At 42.9% G+C, this 19,524-nt stretch overlaps 2 long non-coding RNA genes across 2 annotated transcripts; both read left to right on the top strand.

Annotated features, from left to right (window-relative positions):
• The first annotated feature begins 1,580 nt into the window (after nt 1-1,580).
• Nucleotides 1,581-11,414, top strand: LOC134296029 (uncharacterized). Its single transcript, XR_010002587.1, has 2 exons — nt 1,581-10,498; nt 10,868-11,414. It is a non-coding gene; the product is annotated as an uncharacterized LOC134296029 (long non-coding RNA).
• Nucleotides 11,415-12,056: 642 nt separating this feature from the next.
• LOC134296028 (uncharacterized) lies at nt 12,057-19,198 on the top strand. The gene is made up of 2 exons (XR_010002586.1): nt 12,057-12,599; nt 18,395-19,198. It is a non-coding gene; the product is annotated as an uncharacterized LOC134296028 (long non-coding RNA).
• Nucleotides 19,199-19,524: the final 326 nt, after the last annotated feature.

Here is a 19,524-nt window from a genome sequence, read left to right as displayed (position 1 = left end):
TCCCCAGTTTCAAACCGCCAGACTTTTGGTCAGCAAGTTCAGCAGCTCGGTGGTTTAACCCACTGTGCCACCAGGGGGCCAAATTCAACTTAAGGAAAAATCTAAAGAACCTATCTTGTTTGTAACTTGGAGACTGCCTGTAGTTAGCAGCAATGAGTAAGAGTCTTCTCAGCGGCAACTGGTGGCATCTTGCCTGCCCTTCATGTGTCCAAATTTGGCAAGCATAGCTCCAATTGATCCTCTTTCGTCTGACTTTTTCATCTGCTTTTGAGATGTCTCAGTTTTTATTCCCTCCTCCCACTATTCCCCTTTATCCTCACCTTACTTCCATTGTTGCATACTGAGTTCAAAATGCAAAAGCTAGGGGTAGAGAACGGGGTGGAAACTTGCCTTTCCTAGTAGGATATGGCAAAACCAAACTTCTGCTGCCTCTGCTAGCTTATGTGTTCTTTCTCGTTAATAATTTTTGCCATCTTGATCATGCTTGGCCAGTTGTATCCAAGTTTTCATCTGTTACATGTCGAAAAGTAAGATCTTGCACACCATCCTACCAAAATCTGAAGCCATGACTGCAGGCCCATCTGTTTCATACCAACGTGTTTTCCTAAGAGGAAATATGGCTTAGGACACTGTCCAGTTGGCTCCACCAATCAACTCCAGCCCTTTGAGTCCTCTTTTTTTTTTTTCAAATTCCTTACAAACTAGTTTGAAACAGAGCATTTTAAACTTAAGGCGATGGGGCGGATCTTTATTTCTCTTTAAAGCAGCAGTTCCCAACCTTAGGGCCTCCAGGTGTCTTAAACTTCAGCTCTCACAGTTCCTATCAGCTGGTAAGCTGGCTGGGATTTCTGGGAGTTGAAGTCCAAAACACCTGGAGGCCCAAAGGTTGGGAACCACTGCTTTAAAGAAAGGCAGGCTGGTAGGTAGGCTTCACGACCTTTTTGGACCTGGGAGCACATTTCTACAGTTGGCACTTTTCCCCCAATGTAGCAGCAACTGTACATTTTCTTGGTTGGTTTTTTGATTGAAATGTTTAGTTTTATATAAGTTAAGCCAAAGTTGTGACTTTCCGACTCTGAAACAAGTCTTGTGAGACCAAGCCAAAAGTGTGTGGATGTTTCTGTGTGTAAAACCTAACCGCAGCATCATCCAGCAGGCCTTCTTCACGGAGTTCATCCTAAACTTGCCTAGAGCCCGCCTTGCCTCCCTCCCCATTTCCCTTGGCCTGCTCAGCCCCCTTCCTCTGTTTCCTTTCCAAAAGGAAGAGCTTCTCCTGCCTTGTCTTTGGGTGCAGTTGGATTTGCTTATTTCACTGCTAATGTGTTCCCATTTTTCAAGGTGGTATTATTAAAGTGTGTGTGTGTATGTGTGTGTGTGTGTGTGTGTAATATATATATATATATATATACACACACACACACACACACTATATATATATATGTGTGTGTGTGTATATATATATATATATATATATATATATATATATATATATAGAATATACACATCTCAACATTTCAGTTTGCTCCCCAGCTTTCAAAGCTCTCTCAGCTTTTGATCAGTTGCAAAGGAAATAAATATTGGGGGAGAGAAGCAAAAAGTGTGTGAGTGGGGGGTAAATAATTGGCCGACTCCCTGCCTGGTTGCCAAGTGCTGGGATCAAAGAGGCCAACCATGTCTCTTCAAAGGCCAGGGCGGGATTAAGGGGAGGTGGGTCTTTCATGTGGCTCTAGGCAGTGATTTCTGCCTTTTATCCAGCCCTTCCCCCCTTTCTTGTTCATTTTATGCTGGGATCTGAATGCTCCTCCCTACCATTTCCCCTCTCTTTGCCTCAGCTAAAACAAGCCCATTTCCCATTCTCTCTATCTAATGTCTTGGCTTTTTCTTCTTTGCTTTCTTTCTGCCTGTCTCTCACTCTTAATTCTACCTCTGGTATACAGGCAGTACCCAAGTTGCAAACATCCGATTTACAAACTGCTCATAGTTACAAATGGGGTGAGACAACAAAGTGAGAGAGATCCAACTCTAGAAAAAGAAATTCACCCCTGAAAGAGTTATCACGAGGAAAAGGAATCTTAATTGAAGCTTTCTCACCAATTGCTGTTTCCACAACAAGCCATGTTGTTCAAAATCCACTTATTATGGGGTTGGAAAGTGAGGCGAAGTCTTCTGAACAGGGGCACAGACTGCAAAACAAACACCACAGGATGTTAAACCTTCTCTATGCTATCCAAAACATGCATGCATATATATATGGCTGGAGTTACACTTTAAAAATGTGCCTGTTCCGACTTACATGCAAAGAAAAAAAAACTACAGAGCCTAACTTGGGGACTGCCTGTAAAATGGAGAAGCAGTTAGAAATAGTTGTAATCTTCAAGAGGTTTTAACTAAACATTGCTGAGTAGTTTTGACCTCGTCCTCAAAATGATGGCATAAGGGATTATTTTATTTTTATTTCCTCCTCCTTTTGGCTGGCATCCTGCATTGCCATTATCGATTCAAAGCCTAGGGTTATGGATTGGCAACTGCAATGTGTTCAGCTATGCTACCTATTCATAATCAAGACACAATTGCTATGATCATAAATGCCATTCAAAGCTCACCTTAAACTCCAAATAACTGCACTGAATGGCAGAGATCATCAGAACACTTTGGGAACATATCTCCATCCTCTTCTTGCCCCAGAGCCGTGCACTCTATGTATGTTATGTTATGGTATGTAAGTATGTCTCTGTGTGTGTGTGTGTGTGTGTGTGTGTGTGTGTGTGTTTCTTCCAGAGTGGAGCCCAAGGTAGCCCACCGATAAAATTAGCTAAAATCTAATAATACAACATTTTAGAAACAATTTAAAACATCTACAAAAGTCAAAAACATAAACAAAGCATGCTCTCCAATACAAAAGCTCATGAGAATGATCACATATTAAAAGCTGCCTGCCAAAAAAACCCCTAGCTGTTGGAGAAAGGAAAACAAAACAAGGAGAAGGCCAGCCTACCTCCCATGGAGCCACAAAGAAGGCTCTTTTGTGTCCTTACACACAAAATTGATGAAACCAAGATAAAACCAAGATCTTAAAGGTTTGGCAGGTCCATACTGGGAAACCTCCAAATCTTGGATCCAAGCTGTATAAGGATTTTTAGGTCATGAGCAGCACTTTAAATTGTGCCTGGAAACAATCTGGAAGCTAGTGGAACAGTTTTAACAGGGACGTTCTATGCTACCTATAACTGATCTCAGTCAGCATTCAGCTTCAAAGTACCGCAGTTTCCAAGCTCTGTAGAAGGCCTCTGCGTAATTTGGGCAATTCCCTTTGGCCACGTCCAACATAGTTCCAAAATGTAATCTTACATTTCCTGCCTTCTTCCCCAACTTGCTGCTTCCACTTGACCACAGTCAAAGGCTATACTTTCCACCCTCTGCTGTGCACACACCTGCAGCGTACAGTCTAGCTTTCTGATGACATATTCTGTTACAACAGGCAGTAAATATGGCATGGACGGGAGGGGGTTACTTTGCTATTTGAACTGCTGTGAAAGCAGAAAAAGCCCTCTCCCAACATCATTAGAGGGAAACTAAACAGGAGGGGAGGGGCCCTACACACACACACACAATTGTGGAGTTTGCAAATGCCTCCAAATTAATTGGCCCACAAATGGGTGGCCTGCCGGTTTTGCTTGCATCGGATCCCCCCCCCCCCTGCTGTCGGCCCCTCTCCCTGCCTTGGCAGGCTGCCAGCTGCTCCCTGCCTTTGATCATTTCTCTGTTCATCTGGCCTGCAGTCAGCAGGGCAGTTCCTTTCTGCCTGCTGCCCAATTACCAAGAAACATAAAGGGAGGAGCGTAAAACTCCGTTCCCTTGAGTCATCCTCAACCATTAGGAGCAGGCATCGATTACATTTCAAAGGTATTGTTTCCCAGATCCTAGTTCACGGGTGTTTGTGTGTGTGTGCTTTTTTTAAAAAGGAGACCAACTGCCACCAGAAGGGGATATAGATCAATGTGACAAAGTAGTCATCAATAAAAACACATTGACATTGCTGGCTGTGGGCCTAACAATATAGCAAACAATCACTTAGTAATAGGCATGTGCTAGCAGAGCATGTGATTTATACTCCTGCATGTAGTTACTAGTCTGGCTTGACAAGCTGGTATGTGACCAGAGAAGGATGACCAAAAATGCTTACAGGTCTGGAAGCCAGCTTAGGGAACTAGGTGTGTTTAGCCTGGAAAAGAGAAGGTTAAGAAGGGACATAATAGCCATGTTTAAATATTTGAGTGTCACACTGAGGAGGGGCAAGCTTTTTTCCCTCCTGCTCTAGAGACTACAGCACGGAGCAATGAAATTGAAGGAAAAGAGATTCCACTGAACTTCCTGATCATGAGAGCTGTTTGACAGTGGTGTATGTTGCCTCACAGGGTGGTAAAATCTTCTCTTTTGGAGGTTTTCAAACAGAAGCTTACCAAAGAAGTCAGAATCTTTTTCGCCCCTAGATTTTATATGGGGTTGGAGTTGGGCTGGTTGTTGTTCACCTTTTGCTTGCAGATACTAATTACTCTTCTTGTGAAATACATCACTATCTCTCACATTTATTCTCATTGATCCATGTTTCCTGGTCCTCGCATGGCCAAAAAAAGGGGTGGGGTGGGGAGGAGAGTAGGCTCTACCTATATTAATATCGTTCTATCTTAACTGCCATGGTTCAATGCTATGGATTCGTGGGAGTTGTAGTTTTGTAAGATCTTTTGTTTTCTCTTCCTAATAGTGCTTCTGCCTCACCAAACTACAATCCCCATTATTCCATAGCATTGAGCCATAGCAGTCAGCGTGGTGCCAAACCACATTAATTCTACAGTGTATTTATTTATTTATCGTGTCAGAAGTGAATTGAGAATACAGTTATAATGTATAGAAAAACCACAAACAAAGTTTAAAACTTGCAATTATACTAAATTTTCTTTTATCAGAAGCTGGCCACTTGGAGTGCCTCTGGTGTTGCTGTAAGAAGGTCCCCCATTGTGCATGTGGCAGGGCTCAGACTGCATTGTAGTAGGTGGTCTGTGGTTTGCTCTTCTCAACACTCACATACTGTGGACTCCATCTAACCATAATTTTGTCTAGCCCACATTTGACTAGCTTGTTTACCAGAAGGTCATGGGGGACCTTGTCAAAGGCCTTACTGAAATCCAGATAGGCTACATCCATGGCATTCCCCACATCTACCCAGCTTGTAACTCTATCGAAAAAAGAGATCAGATTAGTTTGACATTATTTGTTTTTGGTAAATCCGAGTTGACTATTAGCAATGACCACATTTGTTTCTAAGTGTTTGCATACCACTTCCTTAATGATCTTTTCCAGAATCCTGCCTGGTATTGACGTGTGGCTAACTGGATGGTAATTGTTTGGGTTCCCTTTATTCCCTTCTTGAAGATAGGGACCACATTCATCCTCCTCCAATCTGCTGGGACTTCTCCCGTTCTCCAAGAGCTCTCAAAAATGATTGCTAGTGGTTCTGAAATAACTTCTGCTAGTTCCTTCAATACGCTTGGGTGTAGTTGATCCGGCCCTGGAGACTTACATTCATTTAGAGCGGCCAGGTATTCCTGGATTATTTCTTTCCCTATTTGGGGTTGGATTTCCCCCAATCCTTCATCCACTCCATGTTGCTGAGGTTGAGGCTTTCTTTTTGTGAGAAGACTAAGGCAAAGAATGCATCAAATAGTTCTGCCTTTTCCCTATCCCCTGTCAGAATTTCCCCTTCTTTTCCTCGCAGAGGCCCTATCACCTCCTTGTTCTTCCTTTTCCTACCGACATAAGCAAAGAAGCCCTTTTTATTGTTTTTAATGTCCCTGGCAAGCCTGAGCTCGTTTTGCGCTTTGGCCTTGTGAACCTTTTCCCTACAGGAGTTGGCTATTCATTTGAATTCTTCTTTGGCGATTTCTCCCTTTTCCCACTTCTTGTGCATGTCTTTTTTGAGTCTTAGACCAATTAGAAGTTCTTTGGACATCCATTCTGGCTTCTTTGCACTTGTCTTGTTTTTATTCTTTATTGGCACTGTTTGCATTTGCGCCTTGAGTATTTCACTTTTTAAAAACTCCCATCCATCCTTAACTTCCTTGTCTTTTTGTATTGGCGTCCATGGACTGATGCTCAGTATTTCCTTCATTTTTGGAAGTCAGCTCTCCTGAAGTCCAGAATGTGGGTTTGACTTGTCTTCGTTTCGGCCTTCCTTTGTATCGCAAACTGCAGGAGCACATGGTCACTTGCCCCTAAGAATCAACTGCATTGATCTGGTCCTCTGTGTTTGTTAGAATGAGATCAAGAGTAGCCAGTCCCCTTGTTGCCTCTTCTACCTTCTGGACCATAAAATTGTCTGCAAGGCAAGCGAGGAATTTGTTGGACTTTGTACTCTTGGCCGAGTTTGTTTTCCAGCAAATATCAGGATAGTTGAAATCGCCCATGAGTACTATATCTCTTCTTTGTGCCTGTTTGGTCAGCTGCTGACAGAAGGCTACATCAAGTTCTTCATCCTGGTTCAGAGGTCTGTAGTAGACTCCCACGACAAGATCTTTTTGAATCCAGTTTCCCTTGATTTTTATCCAGATGCTTTCAAGCTGGTTTTCCGGATTGCCATCTTGCATCTTTTCTGCAACGTAAATGTTTTTGACATATAGGGCTACTCCCCTTCCTCTCCCGTTTATTCTGTTTCTGTGAAAGAGGTTATAGCCTTCAATGGCTACATTCCAGTGATGGGAGTCATCCCACCAGGTTTCAGTGATTCCTATGACATCGTAAGTGTGGCGTTGTGCTAAAGGTTGGCGTTCGTCTTGTTTATTCCTCATGCTCTGTGCATTAGTGTAAAGACATGTAAGCCCCTGGGACCTTCCCCTGAGCTGTTTCTTTGGGATTATTGTGTTCTTGGTAATTGGTCCTTGTCGTGTTTGTGCAACCCCATTTAGCCTTATGGCGATTCCCTGTGGTCGTGGGTAAAATACTGTTCGCAAGGCTATTGTCCCCCTCCCCCGACTGACCTAGTTTAAAGTGCGCCTGATGAAGTTTGCTAGTCTGTGAGCAAAAAGGTGTTTTCCTACTTGTGTGAGATGCACCCCATCCCTTGCCAGTAGGCCTTCCTCGTTGAAAAGCAGGCCATGGTCTAGGAAGCCAAAGAGTTCCTCCTGACACCATCTTCTGAGCCAGTTATTGACCTGTACTATTTTTCTGGCCCTTGTAGATGTCCTCTGTCTTGATCTGACTAACATTAATATCCATCTAGACCAAATGCTACTGCCTACACCAATATCCAGATTAACCACTTCTCCTGTCCCCTCTTCTGCTTTCTAACAGCCACAAAATATCAATTGGGAAGGAGCTATCAAGGTGACTTAGTGTGTCCTGGGTCTGGTGATGGGAGCCATAGTGTGGTTTCATATATGGGCCTCTTTTAATATATGAGACCAGGTAGGATTTCATTTAATAAGTGTACAGAAGGAAGGAAAGTGAATACTTGGGTCTAATCCAGCCACATTAACTTGCCCAGATAGCAAAACTCCTGGGAGGAAAGGTTATGGCAACTCTTGCTAACAGATTGGCAATCAAGAAAAGAAAAGGTCTCTTTGCCTTAATCCCTTTATCTCAGAGACACATTCTCAGATAGAGTTTTATTTTTAGTTGATAGGCAATTTTAAAGGAGAACCGTTAAAGGCATACACACAAAATGCCACACTGTGCATAGGTTAACACAGTTACAGCCCATATTAACTTATCCCCATTACACACATGCTGTATATTTTATAGTATACATTCATTTTATGGTATACATTTTACACTGAACATAAACAGTAATGTACTGAACTATGCATTAAAGGCAAAAGCTACAAGAATAAAATACAACATATTTCTACTGTGACTGAGTTAATGTAGCTGTTGCATTTGTCATCTCAGAGCTTGCAGCATACAAATGCCACTTGAGAAAGTTCAGTGCTGCATTATACTAGGTTTATTGTTTCAAATTTCATTTAGTAACAGCCAAAATAAGGAGAGAATTATCTGAACCTTATAAAAGGCCCTATACAGCAGAATTCCAAATTAGCTTCACTAACCAGGCTACAGCAAGGTAAATATTCACAGACTTGGTGCCAGATTTGGGTCAAATTGGTTTAAAAGAGGCCAGTGTTTCTCCTCTGAAGCTCATAATATCAGATACTACTGCAGACTCAGGGTGCATCTACACTGTTGAATTAATGCAGTTTGACACCACTTTAACTTCCATGTCTCAATGCAATGGAATCATGAGAGTTGCAGTTTGGTGAATCACTGGAATTATTTAGCAGAGAAGGCTGAAAGCACCAAGGCATGGCAGTTAAAGTGGTGTCAAATTTAATTTGACAGTGTAGATGCACCCTTTCTTTTCAGGTTTGGAAGAGTCATTCAGTGGTTCCCATTTCCTGCCATTTCCTCCTCATGCTGTTGCTGATGCCCATTCCCCTGCCACCCTCTTTCAGCCCAATTCACTTCTTTTCAGGAAGCAAAGCTGGAGAAACCTTAATCCCTGACATCCCTCAGCATTAGCCAGGCTGATGGGAACTACAATCCAGAAGCATCTGGAAAGCCAAAGTTCACCGTCCCATGTCACTGGGACGTATCTGGTAGTATCTGCATGACATAGTAACATTGGTTTCATGCTACATAAATGGCTGTGACGCCATCCTACAGAATCCTGGGATTTGTAGTTTGCTTGAACACTGCAACAGAAGATTCTAAGCATTTCACTACACCCATACACATTTTTTGAATGGAGCCTTGGTAGTTAAAGGAATGTAAAACAGCTATAATAGTATAATTACAACTATGATTATGCTGTCCAGTACATTTTGCAAACTGCAATCCAAAATGTAACTTCTCATGTTGGGCACATCAGGAAGAATCTGTGGAGGGTCATTTTTTCTTCAACCCAATGCATATCTCCATGATGATATAAAGATAGTCTGGTTGCCTAGCAATATTTTTTTGAAAGGAAATGGGCACACTTGGTTTACATTAAACAAACAATGCATTTACAGCAAACAAGCTGAATGAGCTCTATTTCACTGCAGTTGAAGGTCTCCCTATGTCAAATTATTTTAAAACTGTAATTTTGGCTCCTTGTGGCCTAGAAAACATGCCGTCATATACATTCTTATCATCCTAGTAGATCTTGCTGAAATTGTTTAACGTACCTAAACAAAATACTATTGGGAAGGCAATTTGAATAGAAATAAATACCACCAGCTTGGAGATCATCTTCATAACTTTTATATAGCACTTTTTGTGCACTATCTCAGTAAGCCCTGTGAGAATCTTGTACAAAATGGTGCAGGAGTGCACAGGTGAGACCAAGAGAATTATAGCCACATACTGGATCATTTCTGGATTCTTTCTCAGAGGGAGGTCCCATCGAGCTCAACTCCCAATGTAGTCGCATTGCAACTTAAGTGACTTATAGAATCATAGAATCTTAGAATAGTAGAGTTGGAAGAGACCTCATGGGCCATCCAGTCCAACAACCTGCCAAGAAGCAGGAAATCGCATTCAAATCATTCTCGACAGATGGCCATCCAGCCTCTGTTTAAAAGCCTTCAAAGAAGGAGCCTCCACCACAGTCCGGGGCAGAGAGTTCCACTGCCAAACAGCTCTCACAGTCAGGAAGTTCTTCCTGATGTTCAGGTGGAATCTCCGTTCCTGTAGTTTGAAGCCATTGTTCCGCGTCCTAGTCTGCAGGGCAGCAGAAAACAAGCTTGCTCCCTCCTCCCTATGACTTCCCCTCACATATTTGTACATGGTTATTATGTCTCCTCTTAGCCTTCTCTTCTGCAGGCTAAACATGCCCAGTTCTTTAAGCCTCTCTTCATAGGGCTTGTTCTCCAGACCTTTGATCATTTTAGTTGCCCTCCTCTGGACACTTTCCAGTTTGTCAACATCTCCCTTCAACTCCGGTGCCCAGAATTGGACGCAGTATTCCAGGTGTGGTCTGACCAAGGCAGAATAGAGGGGTAGCATGACTTCCCTGGATCTAGATGCTATACCCCTATTGATGCAGGCCAAAATCCCGTTGGGTTTCTTAGCAGCCACATCACATTGCTGGCTCAAATTTAACTTGTTGTCCACAAGGACTCCAAGATCTTTTTCACATGTACTGCTGTCTAGCCAGGCGTCCCCCATTCTGTATCTTTGCATTCCATTTTTTCTGCCAAAGTGAAGTATTTTGCATTTGTCCCTGTTGAACTTCCTTTTGTTAGTTTCGGCCCATCTCTCTAGTCTGTTAAGATCGTTTTGAATTCTGCTCCTGTCTTCTGGAGTGTTGGCTATCCCTCCCAATTTGGTGTCATCTGCAAACTTGATGATCGTGCCTTCTAACCCTTCATCTAAGTCGTTAATAAAGATGTTGAACAGAACCGGGCCCCGGACGGAACCCTGCGGCACTCCACTCGTGACTTCTTTCCAAGATGAAGACAACGCATTGGTGAGCACTCTTTGGGTTCGTTCGCTTAGCAAATTACAGATCCACCTAACCGTAGATCTGCAATTGACTTCATTGCACTTGAAGCTGGAGGGGGCCTTAGACTTGATTAGAGAATGGTATTCAACTTGACAGAATTCCTGCTACAATGCCTCAAAGAATACCTAAATTGTCCTTTAAAAAGTAACTAGAAATGTCATTGATTACACCAATAAAGTAACTTTATTCCCACTTGTTGATTTGCTTTAGAAATGTGACTTGGTTGTGCCTGGAATGGAACTTTGTTCTGCCCTCAGTTCTGACCCCCTCCTCAACCAAAAATCCCATAATGTCATTAACTTTGTTTTTTGTGACTAATTTTTCTACATACAGATAGTACAGAAATTTGGGGCAGCTCCACATAGGCGTTAAAGATAGAGGACCATCAAGGGAGTGAAGGTACCATCACCAGGGGCTTTGAGGAAAGAGGCAGCCTTTGTTTTCTTTGCTGCCTCTGCCTCAGCTCCTGGAACTCACTCCTTGCAGAACTGAGGCCCTGGCCCTGTGACTCTGCGAAGCACAGCCCAACAAGAACACCTGCTTGCCTCCAGAGGCCGGGGCATAAAAGGACCATGCCTGTGGGGGTCTCAGCCATACAGGGCTCTGCCATCTTGCTGCTCTGCTACATCACCATCCCTGCTGCTGACGCTGGTTCACTTCTGCCATCATTCAGGAAAAATCCTTCCCTCTTTTAGCAGAATCCTTATGATAGCTGAGATTTGGTTACATGTTTTAATCCGTTTTAATTGTAATTTACATGTTATTGAGTTTTGTGTTCATTGTATAACACTAGCGTTGGATTTTTGCCAAAACTTCTAAGCTGCTCTGAGTCCCCCATGTGGTAGAAATAAAGTAAATAAATAAATTCATTAAAGTGCAATTTGAAGCTGTCTTGAGGTTGAGGCATCTACAAAATGGACACCCCCAATACACACTGCAGCAAGCATCCAGCCAGAGACAGCACATTTCTAAAAAATTTTTTCTAGAATAAGCCACAAAATTTGCTGCAGCCAATCAGTGTATATCCGATGCTGGGCTGAAATCAAGACAGAAATGTGGAGCGCTTGTCAGGACAGGGCTGGTCCTGACACGTTTGTTAAACCTGCTGGAAGATAAACATCTCCCCCCAGATGAAACCACAACATTCTCATGGGAATGCCTGCTTTCTGCCTCCTTATTGTTGTGTCCTGCCTTAGTCTAGCACTGATCCTGAACAGATATGGTGATGCCCATCAGCAGTGGTCATGCTGACGCACATCAGTCCATCCACCAGATGAGGCAAGAAAACATATTCCTGGATTCGGAATGATCTGCAATCAGCGGATCATTGTGGCCGCCATCCCAGCCTCCAACCAGTTCCTGGGGTGCTTGTGTTTGTCTGCAGCAAACTGCTTCTCTTTAATTCACTCCCTGACTTAGGTTAAATGGCTGTGTAAACCCTGTGGCGGTTTGTGTAAATAAAATCAAGATAAATATGTAAACAGAAGCTTTATCACCGTCTTTAAATCAAGATAAACTCTTCTGTGTAATAAGACTTGTCACTTTAGGCTTGAGTGAAACAATAACAGTATCTTTATTTTGGTTCAAGAGTTCAAACACATACACAGGGCAACAGTATGCAACAGTCCTTTTAAATATGCCTCATTCCTTCTTTAAATATTCAAAACTTTGGAGGGCATGACAGCCGTTACATTCCTGACTAAAAATCTGGTCAGCTCCTTTCTTCCACTCTCCAGAAGAGAAGACAACCTGAAACTGAAAACGTCAGTTGGAAAAACCGTTGGTCTGCCTCTGTCAAGCCAGAAGGCAGCAACCAATCAGAATTCTAGCTGACATAGCCAAACAGCCATCGCCATAGCAACCCTTTCCAGTGAACTCATCACAATTTGGAGTCTTAATTTCATATTCCCTCACAGAACCTCTCTGAGATATACACCAGGAACCTATTTGCACTACAGTTATAGCACTATTATTCCACTAAGCTTCTGGTTTGTCATGACAAGAATTCTAAATGCTCCCCCCCCAACTGAAAATACCAGAGTTCCACAGGACAGAACATGGCAGTGTAAGTGGAATAATAGCACTTATACTTTTGTGGTGTGGAAAATACCATGGAAAATACCTGTGAATAAGCAACATCCTAAGCAATTAATGGCACAAAGTGCTCATTAGGGTCTCCCCACCCACCCGTCCTCTGCAATGCAGCCGCCCACTGTGTAATCTACCCAGCTGCCAAGCAATTCAGGCTGATAGCAAAGGCCAGTCCAAGTGCTGAGTTATTTGCTGCCAGCCATTCTCATACCAAAGCGCTGTGTAGGTCAAGTGATCAGCTGCCTCTTCACAACAGGAGGCACCAAAAGTATTATGAAGCACTTTGTCCAGAAAGGATAAAGGGCCATTGTTTAAGGGAACAAGGCTTTCGGCTCAGAGAAAAGTTTCACATAAGGCAGCCGTTTTTCTGGGTATAATGTTTTCTTTTGGTCTCCTAAATTCCCTTCGCTGAGGTACTCCAGTGTTTATTGAAGACAGCAACTTGCAATTCACAGTGACAGAAGTAAAAATAAGAGTTCATGGTATGTTCTAAAATAATTCGTCTAATATTACTACTGATTGAGCATTCATTATCCAGAATTCCAAAATGAGATAGTGACACTTTTGATGCCTGATAGTTCAGTGTACATACTCTGTTTCGTGCATAAAACATGTTTATTGTATAAAATTACCTCCAGGCTCTATGTATAAGGTGCGTAGGAAACATAAATGAATCTCTTGATTAGATTTGAGTCCCATCTCCATAAAATCTTGGAATATACATATATATGCAAATATAGGGACCCGCATTTCAGATAAGGGATACCCAGCCTGTCCTCCTCCCCCCACCCATATTTATTTATAGAGTCTTTCTCCCAATAATGGGACAGATATTACTATCTATTAATTTAGACCATATCCACATGGTGACATCCAGCTTGGATCAAGCCATTCCGAGCATTCACAGTCCAAGCACCCACACAGGTTGCCATCTTGTTAGTGACACACACAAGTGTAATTCCACTTTTTGCTTGTTGTGGTATTCCTTTCTTCCATCCTCAAAGACCAAAGTTACCCCACCCCTGTCTGTCTAAAAGTTCTTCCAACTACTTTTTCAATTCTAGTGGAGAACAAAGTGGACCGGCATTCACATGATCCACTAAGACCTCTAGAGGGACTTGGCGTATCATGGAAGAAGTTGTCCTTAATTTCTGAATGTCCAGAGAAGGGTGACCAAAATGATCAAATGTTTGAAAGCCAAGCCCTGTGAAAAGCATTTTATGGAGATGGTTATGTTTAGCTTGGAGAAAAGACAGTTGAAAGGGGACGCAAGAGTCATGTTTAAATATTTGAAGGGATGTCATATTGAGGGGGTGGGGGGGGGGTGGATGGGCAAGCTTGTTTTCTTCTTATGCTAGGAATCTGGCTACTGGCCACAAACCTGGATGGCCCAGCATAACTTAATAGGTCTTCATGCAAAACTGTAATATTCTGACCCTTGAGATTTATAGCAGCAAAAATGAGCCAAGCTTCAGGTCAGCACTCCTGCTCTATTAAGTACAGTCAGGACTGGCCCGAGGAAATTTCAAGGGGTAAGTTTTTTTGCGTCCCCTCCCCCGCACCGAGGGGGCGTGGCCAGGACTGGCTCCGCCTCCAGTGCCTAACCCCGCCTCCTGCGCTGGACGGCCACGCCTCCTGTGGTGTGGGTGGCACGGGAGGCGGGGCCAGGGCGCGCGGGGCGCGGAAGGCAGGGCCAGATGTGGCCTGCCTCCCACGGCGCGCGTCCTGGCTCAGCCGGGCTGCGGCGGGAGTTCTTCCAGGCCGCAGCCTGAAAGGACTCCCGCCAGAGCGGGCGCGTGCCGTGGGAGGCGTGGCCAGTCCCGCCTCCCGCGGGGCACGCCCTGGCCGGGCAGCCAGGCTGCATGCGGCGGGAGTCCTTCCAGGCCGTGGCCTTCATCGTGACCTAGAAGGACGGCTGCCACATGCAGCCTGGCTGTGCTAGGGTGTGCCCCGCAGGAGGCGGGGCCAGACCTGGCCACGCCTCCCGCATCACACGACCCTACCTCCCGCGTCGCGCAGCCCCGCCTCCGCCAGGTGTGGCCCTGCCTCCCAGGAGCTCAATAGCGCCCCTGGGAAGGTTGCACCCAACGCGGGGGCGTGGTCAGCGTGCCATGTTGGCCCGGGCCTGAGTACAGTAGAGTCTCACTTATCCAACATAAACGGGCCGGCAGAACGATGGATAAGCGAATATGTTGGATAATAAGGAAGGATTAAGGAAAAGCCTATTAAACATCAAATTAGGTTATGATTTTACAAATTAAGCACCAAAACATCATGTTATACAACAAATTTGACAGAAAAAATAGTTCAATATACAGTAATGCTATGTAGTAATTACTGTATTTACAAATTTAGCACCAAAATATCACGATGTATTGAAAACATTGACTACAAAAATGTGTTGGATAATCCAGAACGTTGGATAAGCGAGTGTTGGATAAGTGAGACTCTACTGTAATTGACAAAAAAGGTATACCTGATTTTTTTTTCTTAGTTCGAAAAAGATGCTGTCTATTTGTGCTTTTAGAGCTGGCATAGGCAATTCTACTGGAGCAATCACAGACCAGGACTGGAAAGCAAGTACTGAATTAGAATCCACAGGCCAAAGAAGAAATATGCCTTCATGTGTTTATTGATAGTTGTATTTTATTCTTTAAGCAGTTTTTTTTTGTTTCATAAAACATTAAGTCACAATACAGGCTTTCGATGCTGAAGAATGTTTCAGAGTGGAAGAGTTTTTAAAATAACTATAATCCGCATAGTCAGCCATCTCGGAGGTGTATTTAGAACAGGCACAGTACCCACATGCATGATGACCCCCTAGGGACTTGTGGCTCTTGCTAAAATATTAGGCTGTGCTTTTTAATGTTCTCAGAATTCACCTCAGACTATTACATCAAACATGCTGAAAGTTCTTTTGAAACAAATTAAGGCTTTAACCTGACACCCATGCATGGCACACATAATATTCCATTATTTTCTGTTGCAACATTTTATCAAAATCTGGGCAGCAATTTATCCTGATTGTGGATGTTCTCTCCTTCCACCTGCCAAAGACTTGTAGATGCAAATGATTGTTTTTATGTGCCATTACGTTGACTTCAGGTCATGGTAACCCTTGTGCAGAATAATCTTGTCAAGATTTGTTCAGGGGGAATTTGCCACTGCCTTTCTCTGAGGCTGATAGAATGTGACTTGCCCAGGGCCACCCAGTGCTGTTCATGGCTGAACTGGAATTTAAGCCCTGGTCCCCAAAAATATTTTTAAATATTTGAACCACAACATCATGCTAGTTCCTTAGACTTAGACATATATTGTGTGTGTGTGTGTGGGGGGGTAAACCTAGCTGCTGCTCTTTTGTGTGGCAAAAAGGCATATTTGTTAATCATAAGATGACCCTATCATGGGATTTTCTTGGGAGAATTTGTTCAGAGGGGGTTTGCCCTTGCTTTCCTCTGAGGCTGAAAGAGTGCAGTGTACCCAAGGCCATCCATAGCCGAGTGGGGATTTGGATTCTTGTCTCCCACTAGTCCATCACCCAAACAGTTAGACCAAGCAAGCTACATCCTAGTTAAATAATGCAAACTATTTCCTTTTTAAATGCCCTTAAATTTAAAATATTCTCTTTGGAATGGCCGAAAGAGTCATGGACCAAGAGTGTTAATGATCATGTATGGAAGCATAGGACTTGCCAGTATGGGCTGACACCCCCACCCCTTCTCCCTGGTCATCTGGCAGCAGTGACAGCAACTAGGAAGGTAAATTGACAGCCCAACCAAATAACCTTTGGCCCATCTGGACAGCGTAGACATCACTCCATCACCATGGATACTTCATGGTCAGTCTGCTTTGGACCAGCCCTGCAATAACTGACTAGTATTGATTAGCCCACAATCTACCATTCATAGCAAGTTCATCCCTGAGTGATTATCCAAAAGAACATCACAGATACATAAAGCCCTTTGCTGCTGTTTATGGGACTCACTCACCAGCCTAGGTTGCTGTCATTTCTCTTGTATTTGTTGATGACATCACAAACCAACATGTGTGCAAATAGGAACATGCTGAGAAACCATTATTGGTGGGATACAACAAAGATCTGAAATTGTAGAAAAAGACAATGCTAACTTTGGTCTAAATCTAAGTAGAGAAGACACATTGAGTCAATGACATCTTATTTATATACTCATGTATAAGTTGACTTCATGTATAAGTTGAAAAGAAGGTTTGACACTAATATGATGGGCTTTGATATGACCCATGGATACGTTGAAGGTCATTCAGCATAGAGGAGAAAGCAACAGTGCCACCCCAGAGGCCAGTCATCTTTGGCCACAGCTATCACTTCCTCAACTAGGCATTCAAAAAAGCCAGAAGCATCACCATGGCAGAGAGAATAGAGGGGGCTAGTGCTTCCCTTAGATTCTGCTGGGATGGACTGAGCTCTTGTCTTTTGTCAGAGAAGGGGATAGTTCCTTTTGATAAGAGTTAAGGTGCAGTAGTCACATTGATCAGGTTTTTAGGTTGATCTTTTGACTTACATTTTTAGACTTATACGTGAGTATGTAGGGTAGCAAATCAAGTCCATATTCAGAAGTAGAAGTACTTCTACTTCTCAAGTCCATATTCTACATTGTCTACTTAATTATCCATGTGTTACTAAGTAGAATCTCCTGCCAACCCACCCCTTACTAGGCAACAGCTGTACTGATAGCTATACTGAATCTCCATGTTCAGCTGGTGATCGGGACATGGGAAGAGTAAGAAAGGCTGCAGGGAATTATGTCAGGGGTCAGCTTCTGCCTTGCCCAACATCCTCTTCCTGCACCCCTATCAAGACTTGAACATATGTCTCTGTGTGTGTGTGACTGGTTCCTAATGGAGTAGGTTTCAAAGGGCACAATAGTGCTACAATCATGACTACGTACTATTACTGAACATGAAACTGTTATAGATCCATATCTCTAGGTTGTGAATCCATTATTGCAACATAGAATTTCAGCCCAAAGCTTCATGTAAGCTCCATTGATTTAATGTGTCTATTCTAACTGGGACTAATGATTGGCTATAGACCTCTGAGCTATCGTAAAGAATATGCAGGTTGAAATAAAATGTGTTCCTTTAGCAAATTAGTAGCAGAAAAATATTATATTCTGAACATGTGATTTAAAGCCACAATGCAAAGGATGGCATTAAATCAGTGGGAATATTTCACACAGAAATAAAGAAATTCATTAATATTTGTTTTGTACACAAACTATTATCCCATTGGGTGCCCCCCCTTATTTCTAGTTTGCAGCTCACTGCTTTTGGAATAGTCCTCCCCTAGCTCCTGCCCCATTGAGACAATCTGCAAAAGGAAGAATAGCTTTAGAAACCCTCACTCACTTTTATTGGACAGAATGTTGCATACACATTTTATGACCGGAAGAGTATTATTCCCTTTACTCATAACTTGGTTTTTAAATTGGTAGAGAATAAAAGTTACAATAGAGAAATAAGTTTTTATAATGAGAATGACTCGCAGTATAGGAAATGCTTTCCCACAAACTTGATGTATGAGCCTACAATTTACCCTATAGTCACCAATTTTATAGCTATCAAAAAAAAAAAAGGGGGGGGGACACAAACAAAAACTTATTTCTCTCACATTGTGCATCTTCCCCAAAGGTTTTTTGGGGAAGTGCTTCCTTGTCATTGTTCCATTATCCTCTACTTCTTCAAGATATTTCTCTCTCTTACTATTTGTGCCATTTTTTTTTTTGCTAGGAATTGGAAGCTTAAATTACTAGGACATGGAGGAGAAAACTTTCCTAATATTTTGTGAACTTTGGGACACATTGTAATACAAATTGCAACCTGGATCTCTGGGGAGTCAGAGCTCCCGGCAAGAAGCCACAGCCTCCAAAAACTGCAATGAATGTCTTTGTTTGCCTTCAAGTTCTAGTGCACAGCTAAGCAGAAAAAAGATTATCGGGGTCTGAGAACGATTGTATAATCCACAAATGCACTTTATTTGATTAAATGATGAAAAGGAAACCTTCCAACAACAGGCACAACATATGCTATAATTGTGGCCCGAGGCATGGCTAATCCAGTAAATCAGGAGCTATGGCTACAATGAAATTAAAAGCCCAAGCCTTTGATAGAGCAGATTGGTCTCTGGCTGGTGCTCCCTATTATAGCCAGCTAATCACACCAGGAGCTTCAATCTTGCCTTGCAGGGCTCTGAAGAACTTCACATATGAGGGTGACATGGAGCAAGTAGCTCTGATAGGCCCCCAAACCATCCCATGCTGGGCCATAGCATTACCAATATGCTTGCCTTGGGCAGACTTAAAGCTTCCAACACTCCACAGATAAAACCTTCCCGGACAAAACTCTGGGAAAGAGGCAGACAGGCAATCAAAATGGCAAATGTTATTAAGGAAGAGGAACAGCAAAGCTAGGAGAGGATGCAGCAGTTTGCTTTTGCCTGGGCCCCTTGGGAAAGACTAGAATCCAATCCACCCCTTCTCCCATTTCATGAGTCTTATTCCTGAATAAAATGCACATTTGATTTCTGTTTGGAAATAGGTCATTGTCATATTTCCTAATATTGAGTTGCAACCAATACATATTAAGCAAAGGTGGAAACACTGCTTTGAATACTCCAAATTCCTCTCCTTCCTTTTTTAGTCTTTAGAAAAATGTAACTAACAGATGAAAATGTTATTAGGTCACAGACTCCAAGACTCTGCTTTCTCTCTCTCTGATTCTCTAGAGCTGCAATTTTCTCAAACCACAGACACAGACTCTGTAGCAAAAAGAGAGGAATGTAGCCCCCATCGGAATGGTTTCCCCTGCTCAGAATGGATCTTTATCAAAAAGTAGTTGTCTAACAATTAGCTCCCATTATG

This window comes from Anolis carolinensis, chromosome 2, assembly GCF_035594765.1.
Source record: "Anolis carolinensis isolate JA03-04 chromosome 2, rAnoCar3.1.pri, whole genome shotgun sequence".
NCBI lineage: Eukaryota > Metazoa > Chordata > Lepidosauria > Squamata > Dactyloidae > Anolis > Anolis carolinensis.
This window is presented reverse-complemented; position numbering and strand designations above follow the sequence as displayed.